Source organism: Nannobrachium achirus, assembly GCF_963921795.1.
Source record: "Nannobrachium achirus genome assembly, chromosome: 3".
NCBI classification, from domain to species: Eukaryota; Metazoa; Chordata; class Actinopteri; order Myctophiformes; family Myctophidae; genus Nannobrachium; species Nannobrachium achirus.
In genome coordinates this window covers 41,372,754-41,396,047 of record NC_137812.1, presented here as the reverse complement: position 1 = coordinate 41,396,047, position 23,294 = coordinate 41,372,754, and the positions used below count along the sequence as shown (strand labels likewise).

The window sequence follows — 23,294 nt, the reverse complement described above, 5'->3', positions numbered from 1 at the left end:
TTACAAGCTCACAATCCGTCCTCATTCAACGGAATGTGAACTTATACTGTACATGTACCAGTACAGTACATCTGTTATTTTCACTAAATAGCTATGCCAGGTTGATGTGTGTTTAACCAATGAAAATTATTAACGAGAGCTTATAATAACTACAGTGGGCCCATTGGAACACAGGTTATTTTTTACATTTCCAGGAAAGTAATGGTTTTGGACATACTGTACAAGGTTTCAGTGTGATAGATAGACATGAGTGTGTCTGGCTCTTAAACATTGAGCATAACAGTTATGTAATGTTAAAGTGTGTGTCTCCATGTCTTTGTTCAACTTAGATTCAATCAACAATCAATTGTTTTTAGTTCATCCAAAATCACCACAACCAGGTGCCCTCCTTATAGGCTCCTATTTCTGTCGGCCTATTCAAATGGTTCTCAAACCTTTTCATTTCAAGGACCCCCAAAATTCAAAAAGGTTTTGACGAAACGTCAAGCATTTATGTTCGAAATTAACGATGCTGAGTAAGAACAGTGTGCAGGATTTGTCTTCCTGAATGTTTCTTCACGAATGTTAATTTGTTATCATCCAACACACCTGCATCTGCATATGTGCGAATATTTCCTTTGCCAGGTCCAACCAAATTAAAATATTTTTGGTCACCAACCCCCATCTGAAAATATTTGGCCAAATGTTGTCTATTATAGTTGACTGAGATTGGCAGTCGACTACCAATCTGATTCGACTACCAATCTCTCATTCGAATCATGCAAAGAAAATGTTATGCAATAGACAATCATTCCATTTGTAAGGGTACTTATTGTTTGATTTAACATATACTTGCTTGGTTTCTCCCAATAAATCATGATATGTATCCTATTTTTTGGCAAACTATTCGTTAATATAACAAATTAGGCCAATTTCTCAGTCGAATCATGCATTTCCCCCGATGGTCAGGCCAGATCTTGTAGAGCTGCTCGCATGTAAAAGTGACACCATTCTATTGTTGACTGTATAACTGAATATAATATCTAATACAAATCACATTTTATTCTCATCCGAATTGAAAGATGCTCTGTATTAGCCCGCAAACATGTGTACTGTATTTCTCCCTCCCACTCAAATTGTTTACCATCTCCCTTATTAAATCAAAGACTGGGTTCCAGTCTCATGATTCACTGATGTTAGCATTATATTCCAATTTCTCTTCTGATTTCAGTTTCAAACTGTACTAATGAGTAGTCATTTACTGGATTAATGAACAAACATAAATCTCCTGTGTGGGCATGCCACAGGACTAGTCTGGTCTGTTACAAACTAACTCAATATCCATTGTACACATTAAAGGTTAAATGACATTCTGTTTTTACCAATCATAAAAGTCTTTGCCCTGGTCCTAAAAACATGTTTTAAAATGTTTAAACTTGAAAATCCACTCCATGGAGCCATGGTCTCTCTCTCTGTTTAGGTGTCATGAAAAACGGTCTGTCACCTGAAATACTCTATAATCACCACCAGGGGAGCCTCTCTCTCCCACTCAGCAGTTCTCAAACTGGTACCCAAAGTGGCCACTGGCCACACGCACGCACGCTCACACACACACACACACACACACACACACACACACACACACACACACACACACACACACACACACACACACACACACACACACACACACACACACACACACACACACAGAGGTCCGCCCAGCTCCAACACAATGACCGAGAGATGCATGCTCGCAGACGCGATGCATGTGTTTCGCTGCTTTGCTTTGGTACAACAAGTCTTGTGTGTGTGTGTGTGTGTGTGTCACAGTGTGAAGACACACTGTGAGTCTTGTTGAACAAGACACACTGTGACACACACACACACACACACACAGAGGCTGAACTGAGCCCTGACGAGGCACACACAAACAGCATCGAGAGTCGCGAGTGTTTTTTTCTTCCCCGGGACCGACGTTACCGGATCTCTGTGGTTACATCTGTACCCCCGCGGAGTTCAATTTAGACCGTACGCGGTAACGTTATAGCTCTGCTCCGCGCTGCAGAAACACTTCACGGTCCTTCTGTAGAAATTATAGTAACATATTTTGTCTAAATGCCTCCGTTTAGAGAACCACCTATTGCTTGTGTTATCATAGCGTTTTACTGTCTGCTCTCTGAGTCGCCGTGCCCGTGTGTGTGGAGGGAGGACAGAGGGCAGCGTGGAGTTATAGTCGGCTGCTCCACGGTCCACGGAGCTCTGCCCCCGGGAGAAGTGCGCTGTCCTCGGGGACTCGGTGATGAGGAGGGAGGCGCTGCCCACGGACCCAGCCAGGGCGGAAAATACATAGCGATATATAGCGATTTTCATTATTTCACAAAAGCATAAACTGACTACTTGATATGAAGGATATTGATGTAAATATATCCGAATGGGTAAATATATTTTATATGCCCATATTTACAATTAAAGGATAATATAATGTAAGAGGTCACTTCCTCAAAACTTGGGCTGTGGAGAAATACAGACAGGGACACTGGGAGAGGGGAGAGAGGTGAATCGACTGACGACGTATGAGTCCAGTAGCCAATGAACTGCGCGTTTGAGACTCATTATGCAGAAACCAGCACAAACACACAGATAGCAGGAAAACCACTGCATGTCAAAAGTTGCGTTTTTTTTGGTGTAATTGAGGCCAGGAAACATTAAAAAAAGCATAAAAAACTCAAAATTTATTTTTGGATGTCACCACCCCTTTAAAATGCTCATTAGCATTTGATATTCATTAAACTTCCATTTTCAGCTCCAAATATGCACTGAAATAGTGTTTTACCACTTGCCTATTATCTATTTCGGACTTTATTTCTCGTGAAGAATAGGCTTAGGCTTAATACTAGTGGAAAGTGGTGAACAGTAAACGATTTTATGGATTCAGATTTGTTTCAGATTTGTTATTTAGTTTTATGGACTGTGTTCCTTTGAACAAACCAAAATAATCCTTTAAAAGCTATCACATCATGCAAAAACACATTTTCAGCCTTGAGATACTGAAAATTAGTTTACAAATCTTGAATGCAAGGTAATGCAGTGAGTACACATCAAACATGGTGTGTACACAGTAAAATCCTCCATTGTTATTTTATTATTAAATGTATCTATTTGTATAAATAGGAGTGTGTAAATGTGACCAAAACCTTGCAGGTAAAGTTGGTTACATTTGTACCCTACCAGGGCCCTGGAATATAGAGAGAGTGTATAGCGCAAAGCAGCGCAAATGGTTGCTCTTAAGATGGGAAAAATCAGTTGTCCGTGACTACATCCAGGGTGGCCAATTGATAAGGAGAGGAAAATGGAATACTACTACTACTACTACTACTACTGATAATAAGCATTTTGCAATAGGTCACAGCCAGAAGCTATGACTATTTGCCTTTCCTTGACATGGAAACTAGAGTGCTCGTCAGGGATGGTGTAGTTACTATCATTCCAGCTACTGTATCAGTGGCGTCAGTTCAGAAAAAGCTAAGGTATGGCAACATGACTGGTGTCTTGAACGCGCGCCTTCGCGCGCGTTCAAGACACCAGTCATGTTGCCATACCTTATCAACAGGCATGATTCATTTATTTTGAGAAGTACATTTTCTTTTTTTCTCCCGTTTCTACGGTTTCTTGGGCTGGATATGGCAGCCTGGAACAGTTGTTCAAGTGCAGCTAAACTTGGCTGTGCAGCTGACCTGCGGAACCTGGGAATATACCATTCTGTCAAGATGAATAAAAATGTGGAGAATTATAATACCTTGTTAAAGTGACCATTTTGTAAAATGTTGCATTTTTATTTTACTGTAATTTAACAACATAAATAATAACCAGCACAGATAGACAAAGAGACATTCATGTATTTATATTTAAAAGTAACTTTTATCTTCACCCCTGGACCCAGGGTATGGCAGCTGCATACCCCTGCCATACCCAATTGACGCCCCTGTACTGTATGCTCTTCAGATGTAATAATCTGCTGTAATGTCACTAGCTGACTACCCACTGTGTGACCACACAGCAGCATTCCCCTCTATAGCCTTTCACATGCTTCAGAAGATGCTCCTGATCCATGGCAATGAAGGCAGAGAATTATTACTGTTAATAACGTTACATTACACGATTGTTTCAAACCTTCCATCAAGTCTGTCCAGTTTTGCATTTATTCCAAAATAAAACTGGCGTGACGATATTTTGTTTGTTTATTATAGAGATGAATTTCCTTTGGGCAAATGTGGATGGCGCATTCCTTATTATTTCTTTTAGATTAGATGTTGATTGATTCCATCCATCTCATTAGAAACACTCAGCAGGATGAAACCGTGGCAGTGTTCCCATGGCTATTATGTTTAATTTAAGGTGCAGTCTGTCTAGGAAATTGGGAGAAGGGAATCTCAATTTAGGCATATTGTTGGCTAGAGTAGTTGAGATGTGCAACATAAGCTATGCCATGCCCAATGGTTTGATGTGATATTGGCAAGAAGGTTGTACGATTTAGATTTGGTACGAGATCATTATTATTGTTGTTGTTGTTGTTGTTGTTGTTGTTGTTGTTGTTGTTTTTAATCAAAGGTTTAGTATTGACATTCCCTACAAACACAATGGACTATTTGCTAAGCTCCCTCCAGTCCCACCACTCCTATCTAAACAGTAGTAAAGGGGAACTTTGTGTCTTCATAGGGAACCACTGCTGGTCATCAAATTATTGGCTTAGGAATGCAACAAAAAAATCCATAAATTCAAGTCTTCATTGGGTGAGTAATCGATAGAGGAAAATATGCTTCATTGACCAGAGACCCAGGTGTCTATAATAGTCTCCCTCCTTTTTTCTCTCTTCCGCAAATCACTAGTCGTAAATAGAAGCTCTTGGAGTTGGAACTTGCTCTGCCTCCATTCGTCTAGCCTGACACTCAGCCTGAATTGACATTTCGTTAAATTTAAAGGGGTGTGGCTAGCGATTCAGGGTCTGGAACTAGGCTATCCATTCGTCTGCATTTGGTTCCATTTGGTCCCTACTTGCCTTGCACTAGTTATCTGAATATAAACCTACACCTGACTTGCCTTCCAAATATATTCTGCTATTCCATGGCACATAGAAGCCGCCTATTGTTAACAGGCTGATGTTGAAACCTGCAAGGCATCTCTGCCCAACAACATTGCCTTTGACAGTGTTCTTGTGCCTTACATGTGAACGTGTACATTAACAGCTGTGAAATAATTTTGCCAACCAATTATGCCACCACTCCTGGGTGAAATGACACTTTCAAAGGGGACAGTGTATCATCAACCTCTGACGTGCTTTGACATAATGTGTCTCTGAGATTCCGTTGTGTCTTGTGACAGACACAGTGGACAAAGTGTGTGCTATCACCCTGCTATAATTGCCGTCAGGTTGTGTTTGCGGTTGCTCAGAGAGGGATTGAGATGACCTCCTCAGACATCATTAATTCAAAACTTGCCATGGTACGTTGCAAATATATTGTAGAAACAGGGGCGTCACAAGGGGTAGGAAAGTGGGACTGAGTTACTGGGGCCCAAGGTGGAGGGGCCCTAATAACTTTATCTATTGAAAAATAGCAGATATACAAGCTCACAGCGCGGCACCGAGTGTCGCGCTGCGAGCTTGTAGATCTGCTATTTTTGAAAAGTTGTGAAAATGTGGGAAAATCTTTGAATATATGTATTTTTTTAGCGAACATTTCTAACTCAAATTTTGCTTCTGGGGGTCCCTGGAACTAAATATTTTGAGATCGGGGTCCGTGGCTAAATACATATCATCTTGGGGGTCCTTGACATAGGTTTCTTGCACACATTTTCACAATTTTTTCTAAAATAGCAGATCTACAAGCTCACAGCGCGGCACTCGGTGCCGCGCTGTGAGCTTGTATATCTGCTATTTTTCAATAGTTAACATTCATGGGGGGGCCTGCAGTGAATCCTTGTACCCAGGGCCCAGAGTTTGGTGTGACGCCCCTGTGTAGAAATAAAACATCAATCACAAGCGCACACCGGCCCACACAACATTCACACGTCTGTGCAGTGATGCTGTAGATGCAAGAACTGCCGAAACAAACGCTTGCTATGCAGAGACTGCCAAGAGCAGAGCATGTGTTCCATTTTGATCTTATTTATCTGCAGAAGCCAGTAATTGTTTGACGTTGTTTTGTTTGGAGTATGCTTCAGCCTTAAGAAGAATTCATTTAATAATCACATATTATTATGTCTGCACTCACCCGTCTTATTCACTGCCACTACTTTCCTTGTTTTTGCCTGTGGCTGTGCTGTGGTCATCTTTGTTTTACTGCAATTTACAATAGGAAAAAAAGAAAGCTCCTTTTGATGTCCCCCTGTGTTTAAATGACTGGTTTTGTGTTTTGTGCTTTTCATTCATGTCTTGAATGCTGAAGTTCAATGAGCTTATACAGAGAAGTCCTTTGGTTGACTTGTTCGCTTTGTGAGGCTTTCTGTTTTTTGTACAGGCTTGATTCTAGTTGATTGTGCCTATGCACATGTAGTGTATGTCTACTGTATGCATACTGTACTGCAGTGATATTCAACTGGCGGCCCGCGGGCCAAATTCAGCCAGTTGAGTTTTCTTGCGGCCCTGGAACACATTCCATATTACAAAAAAATGTATAATAATCTTGGATGGTTGGTTGTAAAGGATGACAATTTTAAATGTTTTTCATTACTTCAACCAAAACTTGTTAATGGTTGATGTCCATTGTTATGTGCTAAAGGTCCTATGACGATAATGGACACATTATGTCCATTTTGGTGACATAAAGTTGTGGAGCCAAGCTGGCACGATGAAAGTGTTTCTGTGTTTGTATGGAAACTCTCTGTTGAGAGTCACAGCATCATGACATTCAGCCCGCGACACTCTTGAGAGATTGAATGAAACATACGACTGTGTAAAAGCAAATGGATGTACATGGAGAATTCTTTCTTTGATGTGATCGTCAAAATGCACCCACAACTCAGAAATGGCTACAAATCAATGGAGATGGGGTGTTAAAGGACCTCTTCGTTGATTTTCAGGCTATCTTCATATAATTGGTCCTCACTCTGCTCATTATGAGATTGGACCATTTCTGTCTACTTTCATCTTAGATGAAGGGCTGTGGACAGTTCACACACACACACACGCACGCACGCACGCACGCACGCACACACACACACACACACACACACACACACACACACACACACACACACACACACACACACACACACACACACACACACACACACACACACACACACACACACACACACACACACACACACACACTGGGGACCACCTGTTAGTTGTGTCAGTAAATCAGGGGTAGGCAACCTTAGGCACGGTGCCAACATTGGCACAGGGGAGGGCGATCACTGGCACACTGGCAGAAGTGTGAGAGAGAGGCTTTTTAAAGTTACTAATACAACATTCTACATTCATTAAAACTCTGAACTCTGACGGGGGAGGGCGTCGGGGAGATAGTCTAATGATCGTTATAACATTGTCCTGCCGAACAAAATAGGTTGAATTCTTGATACATTATTAAATTGTATGTTGACATGGCACACTTACTATCAAGAAAATAAAAACATAGCACTTCATTTCAAAAAGGTTGCTGACCCCTGCAGTACAGCCACATACTGTACATTTGCAATAGAAGAGACACAACAAGGATAGACATTTGCCTGACATGAACGGTGAAAACCTCAGACTAAACAAGACTGTGCACCTTACCTACAATTACAATTTAGGTGTTTAGCAGACATGAGGCTCTTATCCCGGGTGGCTTAAAAGTGTGAAATCAATGTAAATGCTTTGAACCCTAGTCAACAAAACGAGAGGGCAAATAATCAAATACGTAGAGTGCGAAGTAAGCAATTTAGTGCTTTAAAGAAACTAGGATACCAGTAAATGTGACACTTACAACTGTCTAAACAACACGTTATTTAAATGACATTCTTTGCATTTGTGGTCAGACATTCCATTTATGTTACCTGATGTTACAGTGTGATATAGTCTGGCTAGGGTTTACCTGGGGAGAGGTTGGATTGGGTAGGTGCCTTATGCAAAACTGGAATTCATATCTCACTGCGATATATCCTTTCAAAGGTCAATGTAGCGTTTTACTGGATGAAGCATCTCTCTTTCTCTCTCTCTCTTTCTCTCTCTCTTTCACACACACACGCACGCACGCACGCACGCACACACACACACGCATGCACGCACGCACGCACGCGCACACACACGTAAGCTCTGCTAAAGTTTCTCTTTGTTCTGTAACCCCCCACTGTTCTTTCATTCCTTGCCAGACCATCGCTTACATCAATATTCATAGGTAGACCATTGCACAATCCATAAGCAATATTATGTTAAACCTATAACCCATCTCAGCAGCAGTACCTTTCTTCTTCCCTTCTTTGCCTTTTACCTGGATAACAGAGAAAGACAGCAGCTATAGCTTTTTGAGCCAGGATATCACAGGCATGATAAGTACACAGTAAAAAATAATTAGTCCTGTGTGGGAAACACACCTGGCCACCCTGATAAGCGGTTTTCATTTAACTCAGAGAGCGTACTTCGTAATGGAACCGAATGGACCCGTAACAGGTCCATTTGGTTCCATTTGCACACTCTGGTCCATTTGGTTCCATTTGCACAATCTTGAGTTAAAGGAATTAACAGGATCAGGATTTTGCAGTGAAGCAGTGAGGCGGGCCCAAATAACAAAATAAATGTATTCCATTCCAAACAGCTCTGTAGGATGTTCCATTTGGTCGCTTCAGTTAATGACTCAAGCAACTGACACTGCAGGTGAAATTATAAACAACAGTGTCAGTCAAATGAAACCTTTGGTTTTATTTTACACTCTCAAGAGTTAATGATCTTTTAAGGGTTCATTTGGTTACCAACTCTTCATTTAGCTGGGGACCACCTGTTAGTTGTGTCAGTAAATCAGGGGTAGGCAACCTTAGGCACGGGTGCCAACATTGGCACAGGGGAGGGCGATCACTGGCACACTGGCAGAAGTGTGAGAGAGAGGCTTTTTAAAGTTACTAATACAACATTCTACATTCATTAAAACTCTGAACTCTGACTGGGGATGGCGTCGGGGAGATAGTCTAATGATCGTTATAACATTGTCTGCCAATCAAAATAGGTTGAATTCTTGATACATTATTAAATTGTATGTTGACATGGCACACTTACTATCAAGAAAATAAAAACATAGCACTTCATTTCAAAAAGGTTGCTGACCCCTGCAGTACAGCCATACTGTACATTTGCAATAGAAGAGACACAACAAGGATAGACTTTTGCCTGACATCAACGGTGAAAACCTCAGACTAAACAAGACTGTGTGCACCTTACCTACAATTACAATTTAGGTGTTTAGCAGACATGAGGCTCTTATCCCGGGTGGCTTAAAAGTGCGAAATCAATGTAAATGCTTTGAACCCTAGTCAACAAAACGAGATGGTAAATAATCAAATACGGTATGTAGAGTGCGAAGTAAGCAATTTAGTGCTTTAAAGAAACTAGGATACCAGGTAAATGTGACACTTACAACTGTCTAAACAACACGTTATTTAAATGACATTCTTTGCATTTGTGGTCAGACATTCCATTTATGTTACCTGATGTTGCAGTGTGATATAGTCTGGCTAGGGTTTACCTGGGGAGAGGATGGATTGGGTAGGTGCCTTATGCAAAACTGTAATTCATATCTCACTGCGATATATCCTTTCAAAGGTCAATGTAGCTTTTTACTGGATGAAGCATCTCTCTTTCTCTCTCTTTCTTTCACACACACACACGCACACGCCCGCACACACACACACACACACACACACACACACACACACACACACACACACACACACACACACACACACACACACACACAAACACGCACACACACACACACACACACACACACACACACACACACACACACACACACACACACACACACACACACACACACACACACACACACTTTCCTCAGGAAGCTACAGTAATCACACACTTGCTCACTAACACCTAATTAATGTCTAAGAAGACATAAATTAGGTCTAGGTGTGTTGCTGGATATGCCGAAGCAGATGATGATTTAAAAGAAATATATACATATTCAGATAATAATATGATATTATCCTTAAAAGAAACTCTAGAGGCATAAGCCTTTGTACTCCAGTTCCCTTGCTTGCCAAGCCAGTATTTTCCATCCGTCGGCATTGTATTTGTGGACCAGTCAGGCCTGCTGCCACATTCATTAAACCCTGTAGCTAGTAGACATGAAGACAGCAGGGTTTTCTCATGCTATGCATGCATAGGCGTCTTCCCATACTGTGAAGCAATTGCAGTGAGCATATATAATTGCCTTTCTTAGCCTGCTTGTCAGGTGGAAAGTTTCCAAATTAGTCAGAATTGTGTCTACATATTCATACTCATCACAAGGTCTGGAATACTTCATGGGTATCGTGCCACCACCTTCATCAGCTGCATTATGAAATATACAGTATTTGATACTATTTATCTACGAGATATATTTGATATCAAAGATTACCTTTGTGTACATTACTGTATTTGTTGCCAATTATTGAAAATACACTTGATATCCTCGTTATGGTTAAAATAAGAAAAACATATCTGAATATTTGGGAATAATTTCACAGTTTCACAATCTGTATATACTGTAGATCAGCTAATATGTCTCTGGCGGGTGTTAAAACAGACTCCTACAGTAACTGTTTCATAAACCAGGCTCATGTAAAATATTTATTGTATATACACAATGTGAAATGTATAGCTTGCATACAGATGTGTGGCAGACCAAATATGGATGCTTGTTGCAACCAAAACACAAGTGAGTGTCATTCTCTCTTTACAACACAGTAGCCTATTTAATTGACTTGATATTTTAATGTCTGCTTGGCCAGCATTAAAAACATGACACATATACTCATGTCAGCCTGTGTGATTATTCAAAGTACTCATTACAGTATGTAAAGAGGTTATTTAGCCAGCAAGGATTGCAGAAGTCTCATAAAAGATCTCAACATTGTGTCAGCTGCTTAGTTACTTGGTGTAAAAAAAACTGTTGTCACGTTGCTACACCAGGAACAAATTCTCTGACTTACAGGTGTTATTTTCTCTAAAAATATAGTTTGTATTTGTTTGTTTTACATTTAACCACAGCACTATTTCAAAGATAGCTAAAATAGCCAATCTACAGTACACGCTCACAATGAATTGTGAGCATTCTGAGCTTGTAGATCTGCATTTTTTAAGTAATTAATTAATGCATTCATTCATTCATTCATTCATTCATTCATAATAATACTAATACTAATAATACGGGTAATAATAATAATAATTATAATAATTTTAATAATAATTGTTGGAGGAGTAGCACAGCAAATTAAAGTTTATCCGGAAAGATGGAAAGAGAGAATAAAGTCTATACTACGTATATGTAATAGTCTGGTTGCTCTGTTAGGGCAACAACACTAATAATCTTACAATAAATGCACAGAATGTCTGTGTCCGTAGTTCACGTATCTCGACAACTGTTCCGACCGACCGACTTCATACTTGGTAAGCACGTCACCCCCGACCCGAGGGGGTTGAGTGCACATCGATTTTCAAAACTACTTCCGCTGATGGCCTGTTAATGGCTGCAGTTCAGCTCTCTCCCAGCACTGATTGACGGTACTCAACTTGCTCTCTGCAGTCTATTCTTCAACAATCTGTAGGCATGTATAGATTGTTGAAGGGATAGGCCTAACATGAAGAGATAGAAGAAACATTTGATTGCCCTTACAGAGCGAGTGATGTAGCTCTTTGTTCCAATTAAGAGCATGGTAAAGTTGTGCAATCCACTAAATTACTATTAGGCTTTTTGCTCAGAAATTGGTCCCTGACATTGACTTTGAAATTGATTAAAGCAAAGATCAATGTCTAGTGTCTGGAAGCAGCAAGTAAAAAAAAGAGGAAAAGAAAGAAAGAAAATCATACCCAGTGGTGCCTTTTATGTGCATACATGCCCGTGAGGCTTGGCCAATGCCAAGCTTTGCGGGACGGACATACATATACACAAAGCCAGATGTAGGAGCGGTTTTGCAGCCATTTACAAATTTGTAGTTACTAAAGGTTCGGGCCACATCTAGAGTTCGGGCTGCTACGTGGCCCTCAAACCTACATGGCCCCGCCGATCCGACCAATATGTCTGAGTCATAGTTTCGGAGGCTTTGTCAGAGTAACCGTTGTCGCCGTCTGTCTATGTCTCTTTTGTGACCATACTATTATGGAGATGTCTGTTTATTTCTTATTTCTTATCTGTGTCCCTTTTATGCCAATGTGGAGATCTCTGTATCTGTCAGTCCTGGTCCTTTGTCCATGTATTTGTATGCCCCCTTTATTGCTCATATATGGAGCTGACTGATTTGATTCCAAAAGTGTTCGCAGCCCTGATCAAGTCTCCTTTGGCACATTGTGGCCCACACCCTGAAATGAGTTTCACACAGCCCTCTTATAGCAACGATTATTACCGGTATATCAGAAAGAGCTCCAGGGTGGAAAAAAATGCATTGGTAGCAGAGCAAAGCCTGACTAACGGGTGCCATGGCATTGGTCCGAAACCTCTTTGTACCTAACCCTAACCCTAACCCTAACCTCATGTAGGACTAATGAACCTTCGGACTTATGGGCAGCCCCCGACTAACGTGCATCATGGCAGCCACTTAATCCAGAGCGATTTACAGTAAGCAGGTAAATACAAGGCCAAATGCATAGAAGTCGTAAGGATCATAGGTAAACCAGTGTAATGTATAACATCAGGGCTCTCCATATATGGGCATAAAGGGATTCTGTTAGAGTGGTTCCCCTTGACATCACAACATACCGGTACAATATATTTTATGCCCATACATGTCTTGGCCATCTGGCCAGTGATGTATATCGATGACATCAGGGATCTTCATTATATGGGCATAAAAGGGATTCTGGGGGATATCTATATATTAGGGCATTAACGACTCAAGTTCTTTTTAAGTCGAAGTTGAGTCAATCCGTAATTTTATAACATCATCATATTGAAACATGCGCTGAGACACAGTCAACACCAGCTTGAAGTTCGGTTTGAAGTTAAGGAAAAGTCCTGGATATGGGGTTGGTCAGACTTTGCGTCCGAAGCCAAAAAAAGTGCTGAATTTCCTGATCTAAATTGACATGAACAATACAGCATTTGATTGGTCTGTTCTGTTTAGCTAACAAATGTCGTCATGGGTAGAACAGTTTCTGATTGGTCAATTCTAATGTTTAGTTAATCAACTAGCCAATCGATGAAGAATGAAAGAATCGTCCCGTGCTAATATGTTTTAGCTAAATAAACCAAAAGTGAAATATAGGAGCGGTTTGCACCGCTCAACAATTGTCCCTCCAATTGTCCCATCGACATATTAGGAATATGTGGCAAAAATATACGGCAGAACTCATTATATATTTCCCCCCAAAGGTGACGTGTTAATTGTCATGTGAAGCTCAACACCACTCCCAGATTTTCCACACCTCAATTACACCTCATTGGTTACTGCCTTTATACTGTCTACGACGGAACTCAAATACAATCATGCCACCTCATTGGCTAGTGGCTCTGCCTTTCTACTGTCTGCGGCGGAAAATGCCAACTGTCTGCGGCGGAACTCACTCTATAAATAATGAGGATAACATAGTGTTCTCGCCTTCGGCGAGCCCACAATAACTAGACTGCGCTATGTCCAGGTGCCAACTTAAGCCTTGTGCACTCGCGTTGTTATTCATTTCACGTTGCACTTGTTGATGGTGACGTCACCAAGAATGCTGTGTTGATTATTGATTCCCACTCCCATTGATTCCCTACTGATTCCCACTCCCATTGATTCCCTATTGATTGCCTATTGATTCCCATTCCCATTGATTTCATCAATTTCCAATGGCAGCGGAAAAGTTACCCTAGTAATCAAGTTACGTCATTGATGATGAAAGTTACGTCATTTTTGAGGTGTTACCCTGAAAGAAGTCTATAAACAGTTACAGCTATACCCTAGAAGTCTATAAAGTTTCCAATGAACTATAATGTGTTGCCCTGTCAGGCAACCACACTAACTAGAAAATATGCAATTCTGGGAAAGTGTGGTTGCAAGTGTTGTTGCCTATATATTGTGACAGAATTGAACTCAATGGCTGTAAAACAATAGTCTGGTTGGTGACTTCACCGAGAATGCTGCTTCCTGATTGGCTATGTTGACCAAATAATTTTTGGCCGGACTAGAACAATAGTCTGGTTGCCCTACTGTCAATCACCTAATAAAAATTTAAATAAATCTGTACATTGAAACCATACACATTATAGGATTCCAGGTCTACAAATGAGCCAGAACTTGGGAGAAGAGTCTGAGACATGTGGACTTCCCCTCTTTTGTAAAAACTTTCCCATAGGGCTACAGTATGTTTAACTTTGGTTGGACCTAATTCTTTAGGAGGCAACTTATAGAGGTGCTGCTCTGATCTGAGTTGCAATCTATTCGTTGTTGATTTGTTGTTGACGGGTGGGGAGTCAGTAATAGAAATAGTTCTGACTTTCCGTTTTTTTCATTCACCATCTTATAACAACTTCTCTCTCGCTCTTGCTGATATCCCACTGTCACAAATAACTCCAGACACTTTCCTCCACCCACTCCAACCTGCATCTCTTCCACATTCCCCATTACTTTGGGGAGGAATGAGGACTTGAGTTTATTAATGTCCTTCTCAACATTTATTGAGCGGTGCCAGCCGCTCCAATGCGTGGCTTTGTGTGTACAGTATGTCCATGTGTGTATGTCCATATCCTTGAAAAATGGACAGGCCATCAAATACGTATCCGTACAGCGTGTCCCTTTTCTGATTGGACAATATAATGATGAGATGTCATGTGGGTCTATCCTGTGACGTCACGTGGGCCTGTCATCATCATCATCAGCAGCACTGCTCACTTCACACAGGTGTGTGTGTGTGTGTGTGTGTGTGTGTGTGTGTGTGTGTGTGTGTGTGTGTGTGTGTGTGTGTGTGTGTGTGTGTGTGTGTGTGTGTGTGTAAGTATTTTAGAGATAAACTACACATTATTGAGTTTATATGTCAAATTCATAGCATTGCTATTTGTACCATAAACATACTCGAAACTTGCTCTCAGTCAGGGTACCAGACAGGTGCCACGGTTTGTGTTTAGACTAAGGGCATTAATGATAGGCTCTACCTATGTTATCTCCACATTTCTTTCCTATAGTTCTTTAGTCCTATAATAATGGAACTTATTTTGAATCACTAATCTATTAAATGTTACTTACTTTTAATTATAGAGACCGAGATTACTGCATGTTTTTGTGAGCGTACCTACCCTAGGGGACACAGGGAGAACATGCAAACTCCACACAGAAGGAGAGGAGAGAACACGCCCCCAGTGCCCATAGCATCCCCCGGCGGGAATAGAACCAAGGACCTTCTAGCTGTGAGGAAACAGCGCTACTGGCTGCACCACCGTGCCCCCCTTATTTTCACATTTCAACCTTATTTTTTGTTGCCAAGCCCGTAAGGGCTTGAGCCACTATTGTATTGCTACCTTTTATTCTTCCGCCTCTTACTCCAATTGGCCAAAGGGGAGCACTGTAGCAAGCATTTGAAAATTCTAACTTTAAACAAGCATAAGTCACACCTCGTTTGGCCTGAAGCCATACTTGCTTACACATGTGCCTTGACTCAAGAGGAACACATCTGTCTCTTTGTTCAGTAAGCTCCGCCCTTCAATTTTCTGCCATTTTGAGCAGTTTGTAAAACACTTAAACCTGTTTTTATCCTGGGATTTTTTAGCAATTTGCATGAAACATATTCAACACACAATCTAAGGAGGTGGGAAACAATTAAGCATCCTTGATTTGGGAGCATCAATGAATTCCATCTCACTATAATTCCCGTTTCCATTCTTAGCTCCATATCCATAGTCATGGAGAAAATAGTCTACGAACAGATTGCAAGATATCTCGATGAGAATAATTTACGAGTTCCAATCTGGATTCAGAAAATCTCATTCCACTGACACATGCCTTCTCTATTTGACTGACCAAATCAAACGCGAAGCGGATGACGGCAAATATAGCGGCATGATCATGATGGACCTCCAGAAGGCATTTGACACCGTAAATCATTCTATTCTGATTGAGAAACTAAAAGCCATCGGTCTTGACAGCGCAGCAGTGAGTTGGATGCAATCTTACCTGGTGGGGAGGGAACAGGTGGTGGAGATTAACGGTACCCTGTCCCCCCCCCTCCCAGTAAACTGTGGTGTTCCTCAAGGTAGCATACTGGGACCTCTGTTGTTCCTAATATACGTGAACGACATGGCATCTGCTTGTGACTGCAACCTGTTCCTGTTCGCGGATGACTCGGCTCTCCTAGTCTCGGGCAAGGACCACTTGCAGGTTTCAAAGACACTTAACTCTGAACTAAGTAAGATCTGCACATGGCTTAACGACAACAAATTATCAATTCACCTGGGAAAAACTGAGTCCATCCTCTTTGGATCAAATCATAACCTCAAAAAAGTCGATTTCACAATCAAAGTGGGTGACAAGGTCATAACACGAAAAAACGAAATCTCTTACTTAGGATGTATCCTTGAAGCTAATCTTTCCAGTGAAAAGATGACCTCTAAAGTAATGAATAAAATCAACCAACGAACTCGTTTCCTACAGAGGATCGCCCCAATGGTCAATTTCAACACACTGAAGACCATAGCTGGTGCAATAATCCAGTCCCTCTTTGACTACGGAGTCCACGTATGGTATTGTGACGCCCCACAAGCCCTGAAAACTAAACTCCAAACAGCCCAAAATAAACTAATAGAGGGTATGCGCATGACATCACTGTTGCTGGAAGTTATGTGGGAATGCCTACTGAGTGGCAAAAAGCTAATTCCTGCCATTGACAGCCAATACATCCAAACAGAAAAGTCCTTTCTGATTGTATTAAACAAAGTTAAACTCACCAACATTGCGGCTGTACTAAAAGCTTGAATTATCCTCTTTCTATCGGCAAAGTTTTTGTTTCATAAAAATCCACCATAGACATGTTATGAGCTTCTGTCTGTCAAGACATTCTGTGCAGGGGATTATTTTTCCATGTGTCAGAGTTTGGAAGCGCTCATTTTCAACAACACAACATCCTGCTGCCTCCTGCATTATGTGCAATTTAGAAACAGGCGGTATGCAGGACCGTTGAGTGATTTGCAACTAGCACTTCCAAACTCCAATGCTCCTTGCTGCTCAATGTTTTGCCACTCAGTCTAGATTAGGGGGGCGGGTCCCAGTGGACGTGCATACCCTCTATTAGGGTCCTGCTTAACCTTCCCTATCAGACTCACCTCACCGCTACTCACCAGTTAAGAGTGGGGTGGCTCAGAGTAGATGAGTACAGCAACTTGCAATGGGCCTGGTGTACAAGATACACTACACCACTATGATACCCAAGTACCTGTCAAAATACTTTATAAACTTTAAGGATGTCCATTATTACAACACCAGAGGCAGCGCCACTGATCACTTTCAACCCAGAGTCAAAACCAACAAAGGGTCAAACTCTTTTTTCTGCTATACCACCAAAATGTGGAAAGCCTTACCAAAGGCCATAAAGGAGTGTGGATCACTAGCATCCTTTAAAATTGCCCTGAAAAACCACTTACAGGCAGCAGCCGTTCGCAACTGGTAAAAAAAACTAACCTAGCCCAACCCTACCCTCCCCTGCCCCTTCATTGTATATACTTACTGTTTGTTTAGACTCTTTTTTTTTGTTCTCTCATTTTTCTTTTCTTTACATATCTACTGCATAGTACTGTGTTCTATTTGTCTGTCATTCAATGTTATATGAGATACTTCAATGGTTTCCTGTGAAAATAAGCTTAGTCTTTTCATGGATCTCCTTTTAGTAGACCTTGTACCAGTGAACTGTACCGTCATGAAACTGTACCTTTTCCTATGCAAACAAGTCTTCAATCAATCAATCAATCAATGACCTTGAGCACATGACATTGCTGTGAGAATCAGTGAGAGCATTTTTAAATTGGGATGGTCTGGCTGGCTCTCCACTGATATCAATTTTTAGTTTAGTGCCAATGGATATTTCAGGGCCAACCCCGAGTTTCCCGAGTTTGGGCCGTTTTTGAAAAAAAAAAAATTTGGACCTCAAAAAATGTATTAGGCATGATCGCGATCGCGAAATTGCATGTTTAACCCCCATACCAACCCCATCTTTCAAACATGGCAGCCATGTTTGTTTACATTTGAAGAAAACATAATGGCTGCTATCTCATGAATGCCTGAACGAATTTCCAAGCGGATTTTTTTGTTTTAAAGCTGTGAACAGGTATTTTCAATGTATGATAAAAAATAATGGAAGTCCGCACAAACAGCTAATGCTCCATCCACAGTGTTTATTAAAACATTTAATGTGACGATATTTTGGCCATCAGCTGGACTTCATCAGGCCAGCTGATGAAGGCACTGGAAAGGATGTGGACATAACCTTGTTCTTTTAACTTTTCATTGGATGACATACTTCGTTAATGAGCCTCAGTCAGGTTTTCAAACAGCTCAGTAAGGGGGGTTGTTCAACTAGATTAGGCAGGGGCAGTGTTGCCAGACGTACGATAATTATCGTATTTGTACGATAATTTGACCCTCTGTACGATGTACGATCAATAATTCCAAAAATGCCCAAATGTACGATAATTTCGGCATATCATCAAAAAGAGCGTGAATTCACTATTTTCCCTGGCTGCTGATCTGGGATCTGGTTTGGCTTCTCAAAATAAGCCAGGAAATCAGTCAATCTGACCCTAGATCTGTACTTGGAGGCATTAAAAACACTGGTTGCATCTTTCCAGACCAGTTTCAGGCTTTTATTTGTGTAAGCTCCAAGAAGTTGCCTGCCTCCACACAGCATATCTGATGCGTTTTTGTCACGCAGGAGTCTAAAACGAGGTCGTTTCTTACACTAGAGACACATTTTTTGGTGAAATTACGTTTTTACGCGAGTGATTTCTCTTTTTTGGCCGTGTACGATAGTTTCATGTCAAATACGATAATTCTGAGCCTCCGGTACGATAATTCAACATTTCCCATCTGGTAACACTGGGCAGGGGGCACAATTGTAAAATGACCAAGTCGAGGGCCACAAGACTATTCGCTTGTTGTGTGCTATAGGACACAACAATGGTCATACACTATAATGTTCATCAGGGCTGGCGGCTTCATACTGCATTTTTGCCTTTTGACGTTTGATAGGATCATTTCTGTGCGATTCTTTATAATGCACAAGCTTTGATTTGGATATTGAGAAAATAGGAAGTAGATATTTCAGTGCATCTTTGTGAGAAGAGAGAAGACAGGTCAGAGAACTTTTTTTTCCCAGCAAAGTGAACCTGTGTTTTGTAAACGTTATGAGTAATGTTATCCGGGTTGGGCGGCTGCACAACAGAAAGTTAAGCTTTTGGTCATGCTTCACATCACAATATCTAATATAAATGGTAAGACGGAATTAATTTCCCAGCGGATTCCTTGTGACTCGCGCCACAACAACCACATCTTTCTAGTTTTTAAATGTTTTTGAGCACCCTGCTGATAAGAGCACATGATTTGTTTCCAGAACCATCGGTTTAGAATTACCAAGATTTAGCAGATGGAAAATCCACTTAAAAGCTAATGGGTGCAGAATAAGAATGATTTCTTTGGTCTAATGGACAACAGCTGTCAGCCACTCAAAACTGGATATACATAATGATGGATGCACTCAAAACTCACCTGTTGGTGTAATGGACATAAGAATGGATCAGCCCAGGACGCTATTGATGACGACTGAAACGTGAGCTTGTAGATCGGCTATTTCTGCTAGTTTTTGCCCCCCTTCATGAGCCGATGGATATTTTAAAGGGCTGGCTCCATTAAATAGAGGGGGGAAAATGGTGGATGGGCCTCAGCCTGATGTTCAATTAGCTCAATCAGTGCTATTGACTCCGACTGTCACCGGTTTGAGGCTAACCTGATGCAGACTTTATTTAGATTGCTATTTAACATTGACCTTGTTAATTAATGCAATGTTTGACATACTTTGTAAAAATAGACGATCTACAATCTTTCAACTTTTCGGATGGCAACGCGTTATGAGCTTGTAGATTGGCTATATCTGTTAGTTTGGCTTTGATTTCTTTTCCCACTTGTCCTTTTTTCCAGCTTTTCCTGCTTGTCCACCTTATCGCTGCTTGCAGCTGCAACCCCACTAAAGCACTTGTCCTACTTTATTCCATCTTCCATCGTCTCCTAAGTAAACTTTTTTTGCTGCGCTACTCCTCACACATTTTTGGTGACACGCACTTGGGCCATATGTCAAATCGTCCGGCTACATCGGGACACACATGCGTGCATTTTGCTAAGATATACATTGTATAGTTTAATTTATATATACATTTATTTATGAATTAATTTTCTCCATTGACTTTAATTAAAATTGTAACTTTTCCAAAATATATGGAGATGGCTGACATCATCATGTCTGACATCATAGACCACATGAGACTGCCCAGTATGTCCATATATGGGCTTTCATAGATATGGGCTTAATATAGATGATCTTTATATATGGGCATAAAGGGACAAGGACTGACACAGAGATCTCCATATATGGCAATTCATTTATTATTGAATTAATTTGCCTGCTTAGTGATGCTGCTATGAAAACAACATTTTCCCCTGGATCAATTATAAGGTCTATGAAGGTCTGTCTTTGTTAGGCGCCAAATGAAATGTCTAGACATTGCAACATACAATTCTGACATAAAATAAAATGTGTGTATGTATTGGATATTCAAAAAAGTTCCACTACAAACTGTGCAATTTATTCTCAGCATGACATTTGAGCTTGAAAGCAGCTCACAACCTTTGACATGTCATCTCCATTCTCTCTCATCCTTCCCCATGCTCTAAATGGCCAAGCAGAAATGCCATTCAAATTGTTTTAAATGTTAAAGTTTGCTATTGTAAAGAAACAGTTGGCAAACAGTGACCCTTGTTTTTTTTTTTTCTTATGTCACACCACACGTAATGAGTGGAACCTTTCTTCACCCACCAAAGTCCAAAATGTATAAATGTCTTGCACACAGTGTGAGGCCATTTCTACAGACCTGCTTTGAAGCCACTGACTATTTCAGCAAATTAAAATCCACCAACTAAGAAATCCTTGGTCCCGAAAAGCAACGGAAATGAATTGTTAAGCATCCTTGATTTGGGAGCATCAATGTATTCCATCTCTGATTGTTCCGGAAAACCGCGTATCGGGTCGCCGCGGCGGGGAATGCTCATGCCGAAGTCTGTGTTGACTCATGTGGCGTACATGATGTCAGACACCAGCTCTGCATACTTGACCTAGAGTGCAAAGTGAAAGTGCGGAGGAATCGTCTATTTGCACAGGAGTGATGTCAATATGAGTCAGCAGAAGTGATGTCACAATGAGTCAGTGCTTGTGCCAGTTCCGCTTGTGCCTGTCATAGGACCCGTTTTGATCATCTGTTTTTTCTGTGTCCATTTATGCCCATATATGGAGATACCTGTCTGTCTGCGTCCATGTTATGCCCATATGGAGATCTCTGCAGAAACAGTGCCGGTTCCGGAAAACACTGTGTCAGACATCAGCTCCGCATACGGAGAATCCGAACCTTTCACGCCGTTTCTGGAAAATCGTGTATCCGGTCAGGTCGAGGCAGGGCATTGCACTACCTGCTGCGGCGAACAGGGAATTTGAACTTTTATGAAGTGATGTCACAATGAGTCAGCGCTTGCGCCGGTTCCCCCGGAACAGCCTGATGTCAACAATCAGCTCTGCATACGGAGATTCCGAACGTTTCACACCCATTACAGAAAATCTGAAGCCGGTGGGACGAACGGTTCTCGAGATGAGAAAAAATTATAATAATAATAATAATAAATTAAACAGTCGGAATTCAGTTTAACAATACAAAAAACAACAACTTCTGGCTGTATAGTCTGAATAATATTGAGTCTGCATATTATGCAGACTCAATTAATCAATTAAAAATGTTAATGAAACTCAAAAGTGGTTTGAATGTATGTAGATAGATGGGACCTCTTTGATCACTGTGGGGGAATTTAGGTATAGTGAGATGAATAAAGTCCATAGTCCCGACTTATTTTAAATATATATATTTTTTTTTTTCACATGACAACAGACTAGTTTGGTTAGATTTATATTACTGGTACATCCACAACAACACAAGCTGAAGAATACTCTGACTTTGTAGATATCAGATTGAGTAGCATTTTATAAATGAGGTTTGCTTTATTTTTTCCGTTGCTAGAGAAACAACGGCACCCTCTGACCTCAGTGCCCAGTAGACAGGAAGAGTAAATGCTTTTAATCTTAGCCCAGGGGTTGGTTGGTGTGGTTGTGTGATAATGATACAGTGTTGTTGTAAGGATGCTTATGCTGCATCTTCTCAGCATTGTAGATGATTTTGACAGACTTGTACTGACTTGCAAGTCTGGCTACCGTTTGTGAAATAATATAACAAAGACAAGAGAGGCATCACAGGTACTACCCTAAACTGGTTCCAGTCATAACTGACAGATACATGAGCTTCTCTGTGCATTTAGGGGTGTTTTTATCAACTGAGGCCACCCATACCTTGGGGTCCTTAAGTCTCCATTGCCCTTAGACTAGAGGCAATCATTGTCAAAAAATAATATTCACTGTTTCGCTGACTGAATCCAGTTCTACCTGTTTTTAAAAGCAAAAAACAACAACTGACTACACCCATTGCTGGACTGCTTAAATGACATATGATCATAATCTTAATGGGCAATCGGACGCTGCGTTCATGATTTGAGGCCTTTTGTTCAAAACAGGCGACTCGTGCAAACTTTGGAAGCCAATCATAGCCAATCAGGACGGATTCAGAAAGAGAAATGTTGTCAGAAACTTCTTTATTCTTTTTGGTTTATTATGTCATTGGAGATTCATATGGCTTCTGCATCACTAATTAAGTGTGGAACGTTAATTGATTAATGAACTAATAATGAAGTGTGATTTTTGGCTGACCCCTCCCAGGCCCTGGGGCTAAGCAACCAACCTAGTTGAAAGCTTGCTCCACCTCTGGTGCCGGAGATTAGTTGCCCAAAGACAGACAGAAAGA

General features: G+C 41.0%; 1 protein-coding gene across 1 annotated transcript in view; it reads left to right on the top strand.

The window, feature by feature from the left end:
* The window catches only part of tacr3a (tachykinin receptor 3a), a gene marked incomplete at both ends in the record, with an annotated part of 70,895 nt that overhangs the window by 16,962 nt on the left and 30,639 nt on the right, over positions 1 to 23,294 (top strand). The window lies entirely within an intron of this gene.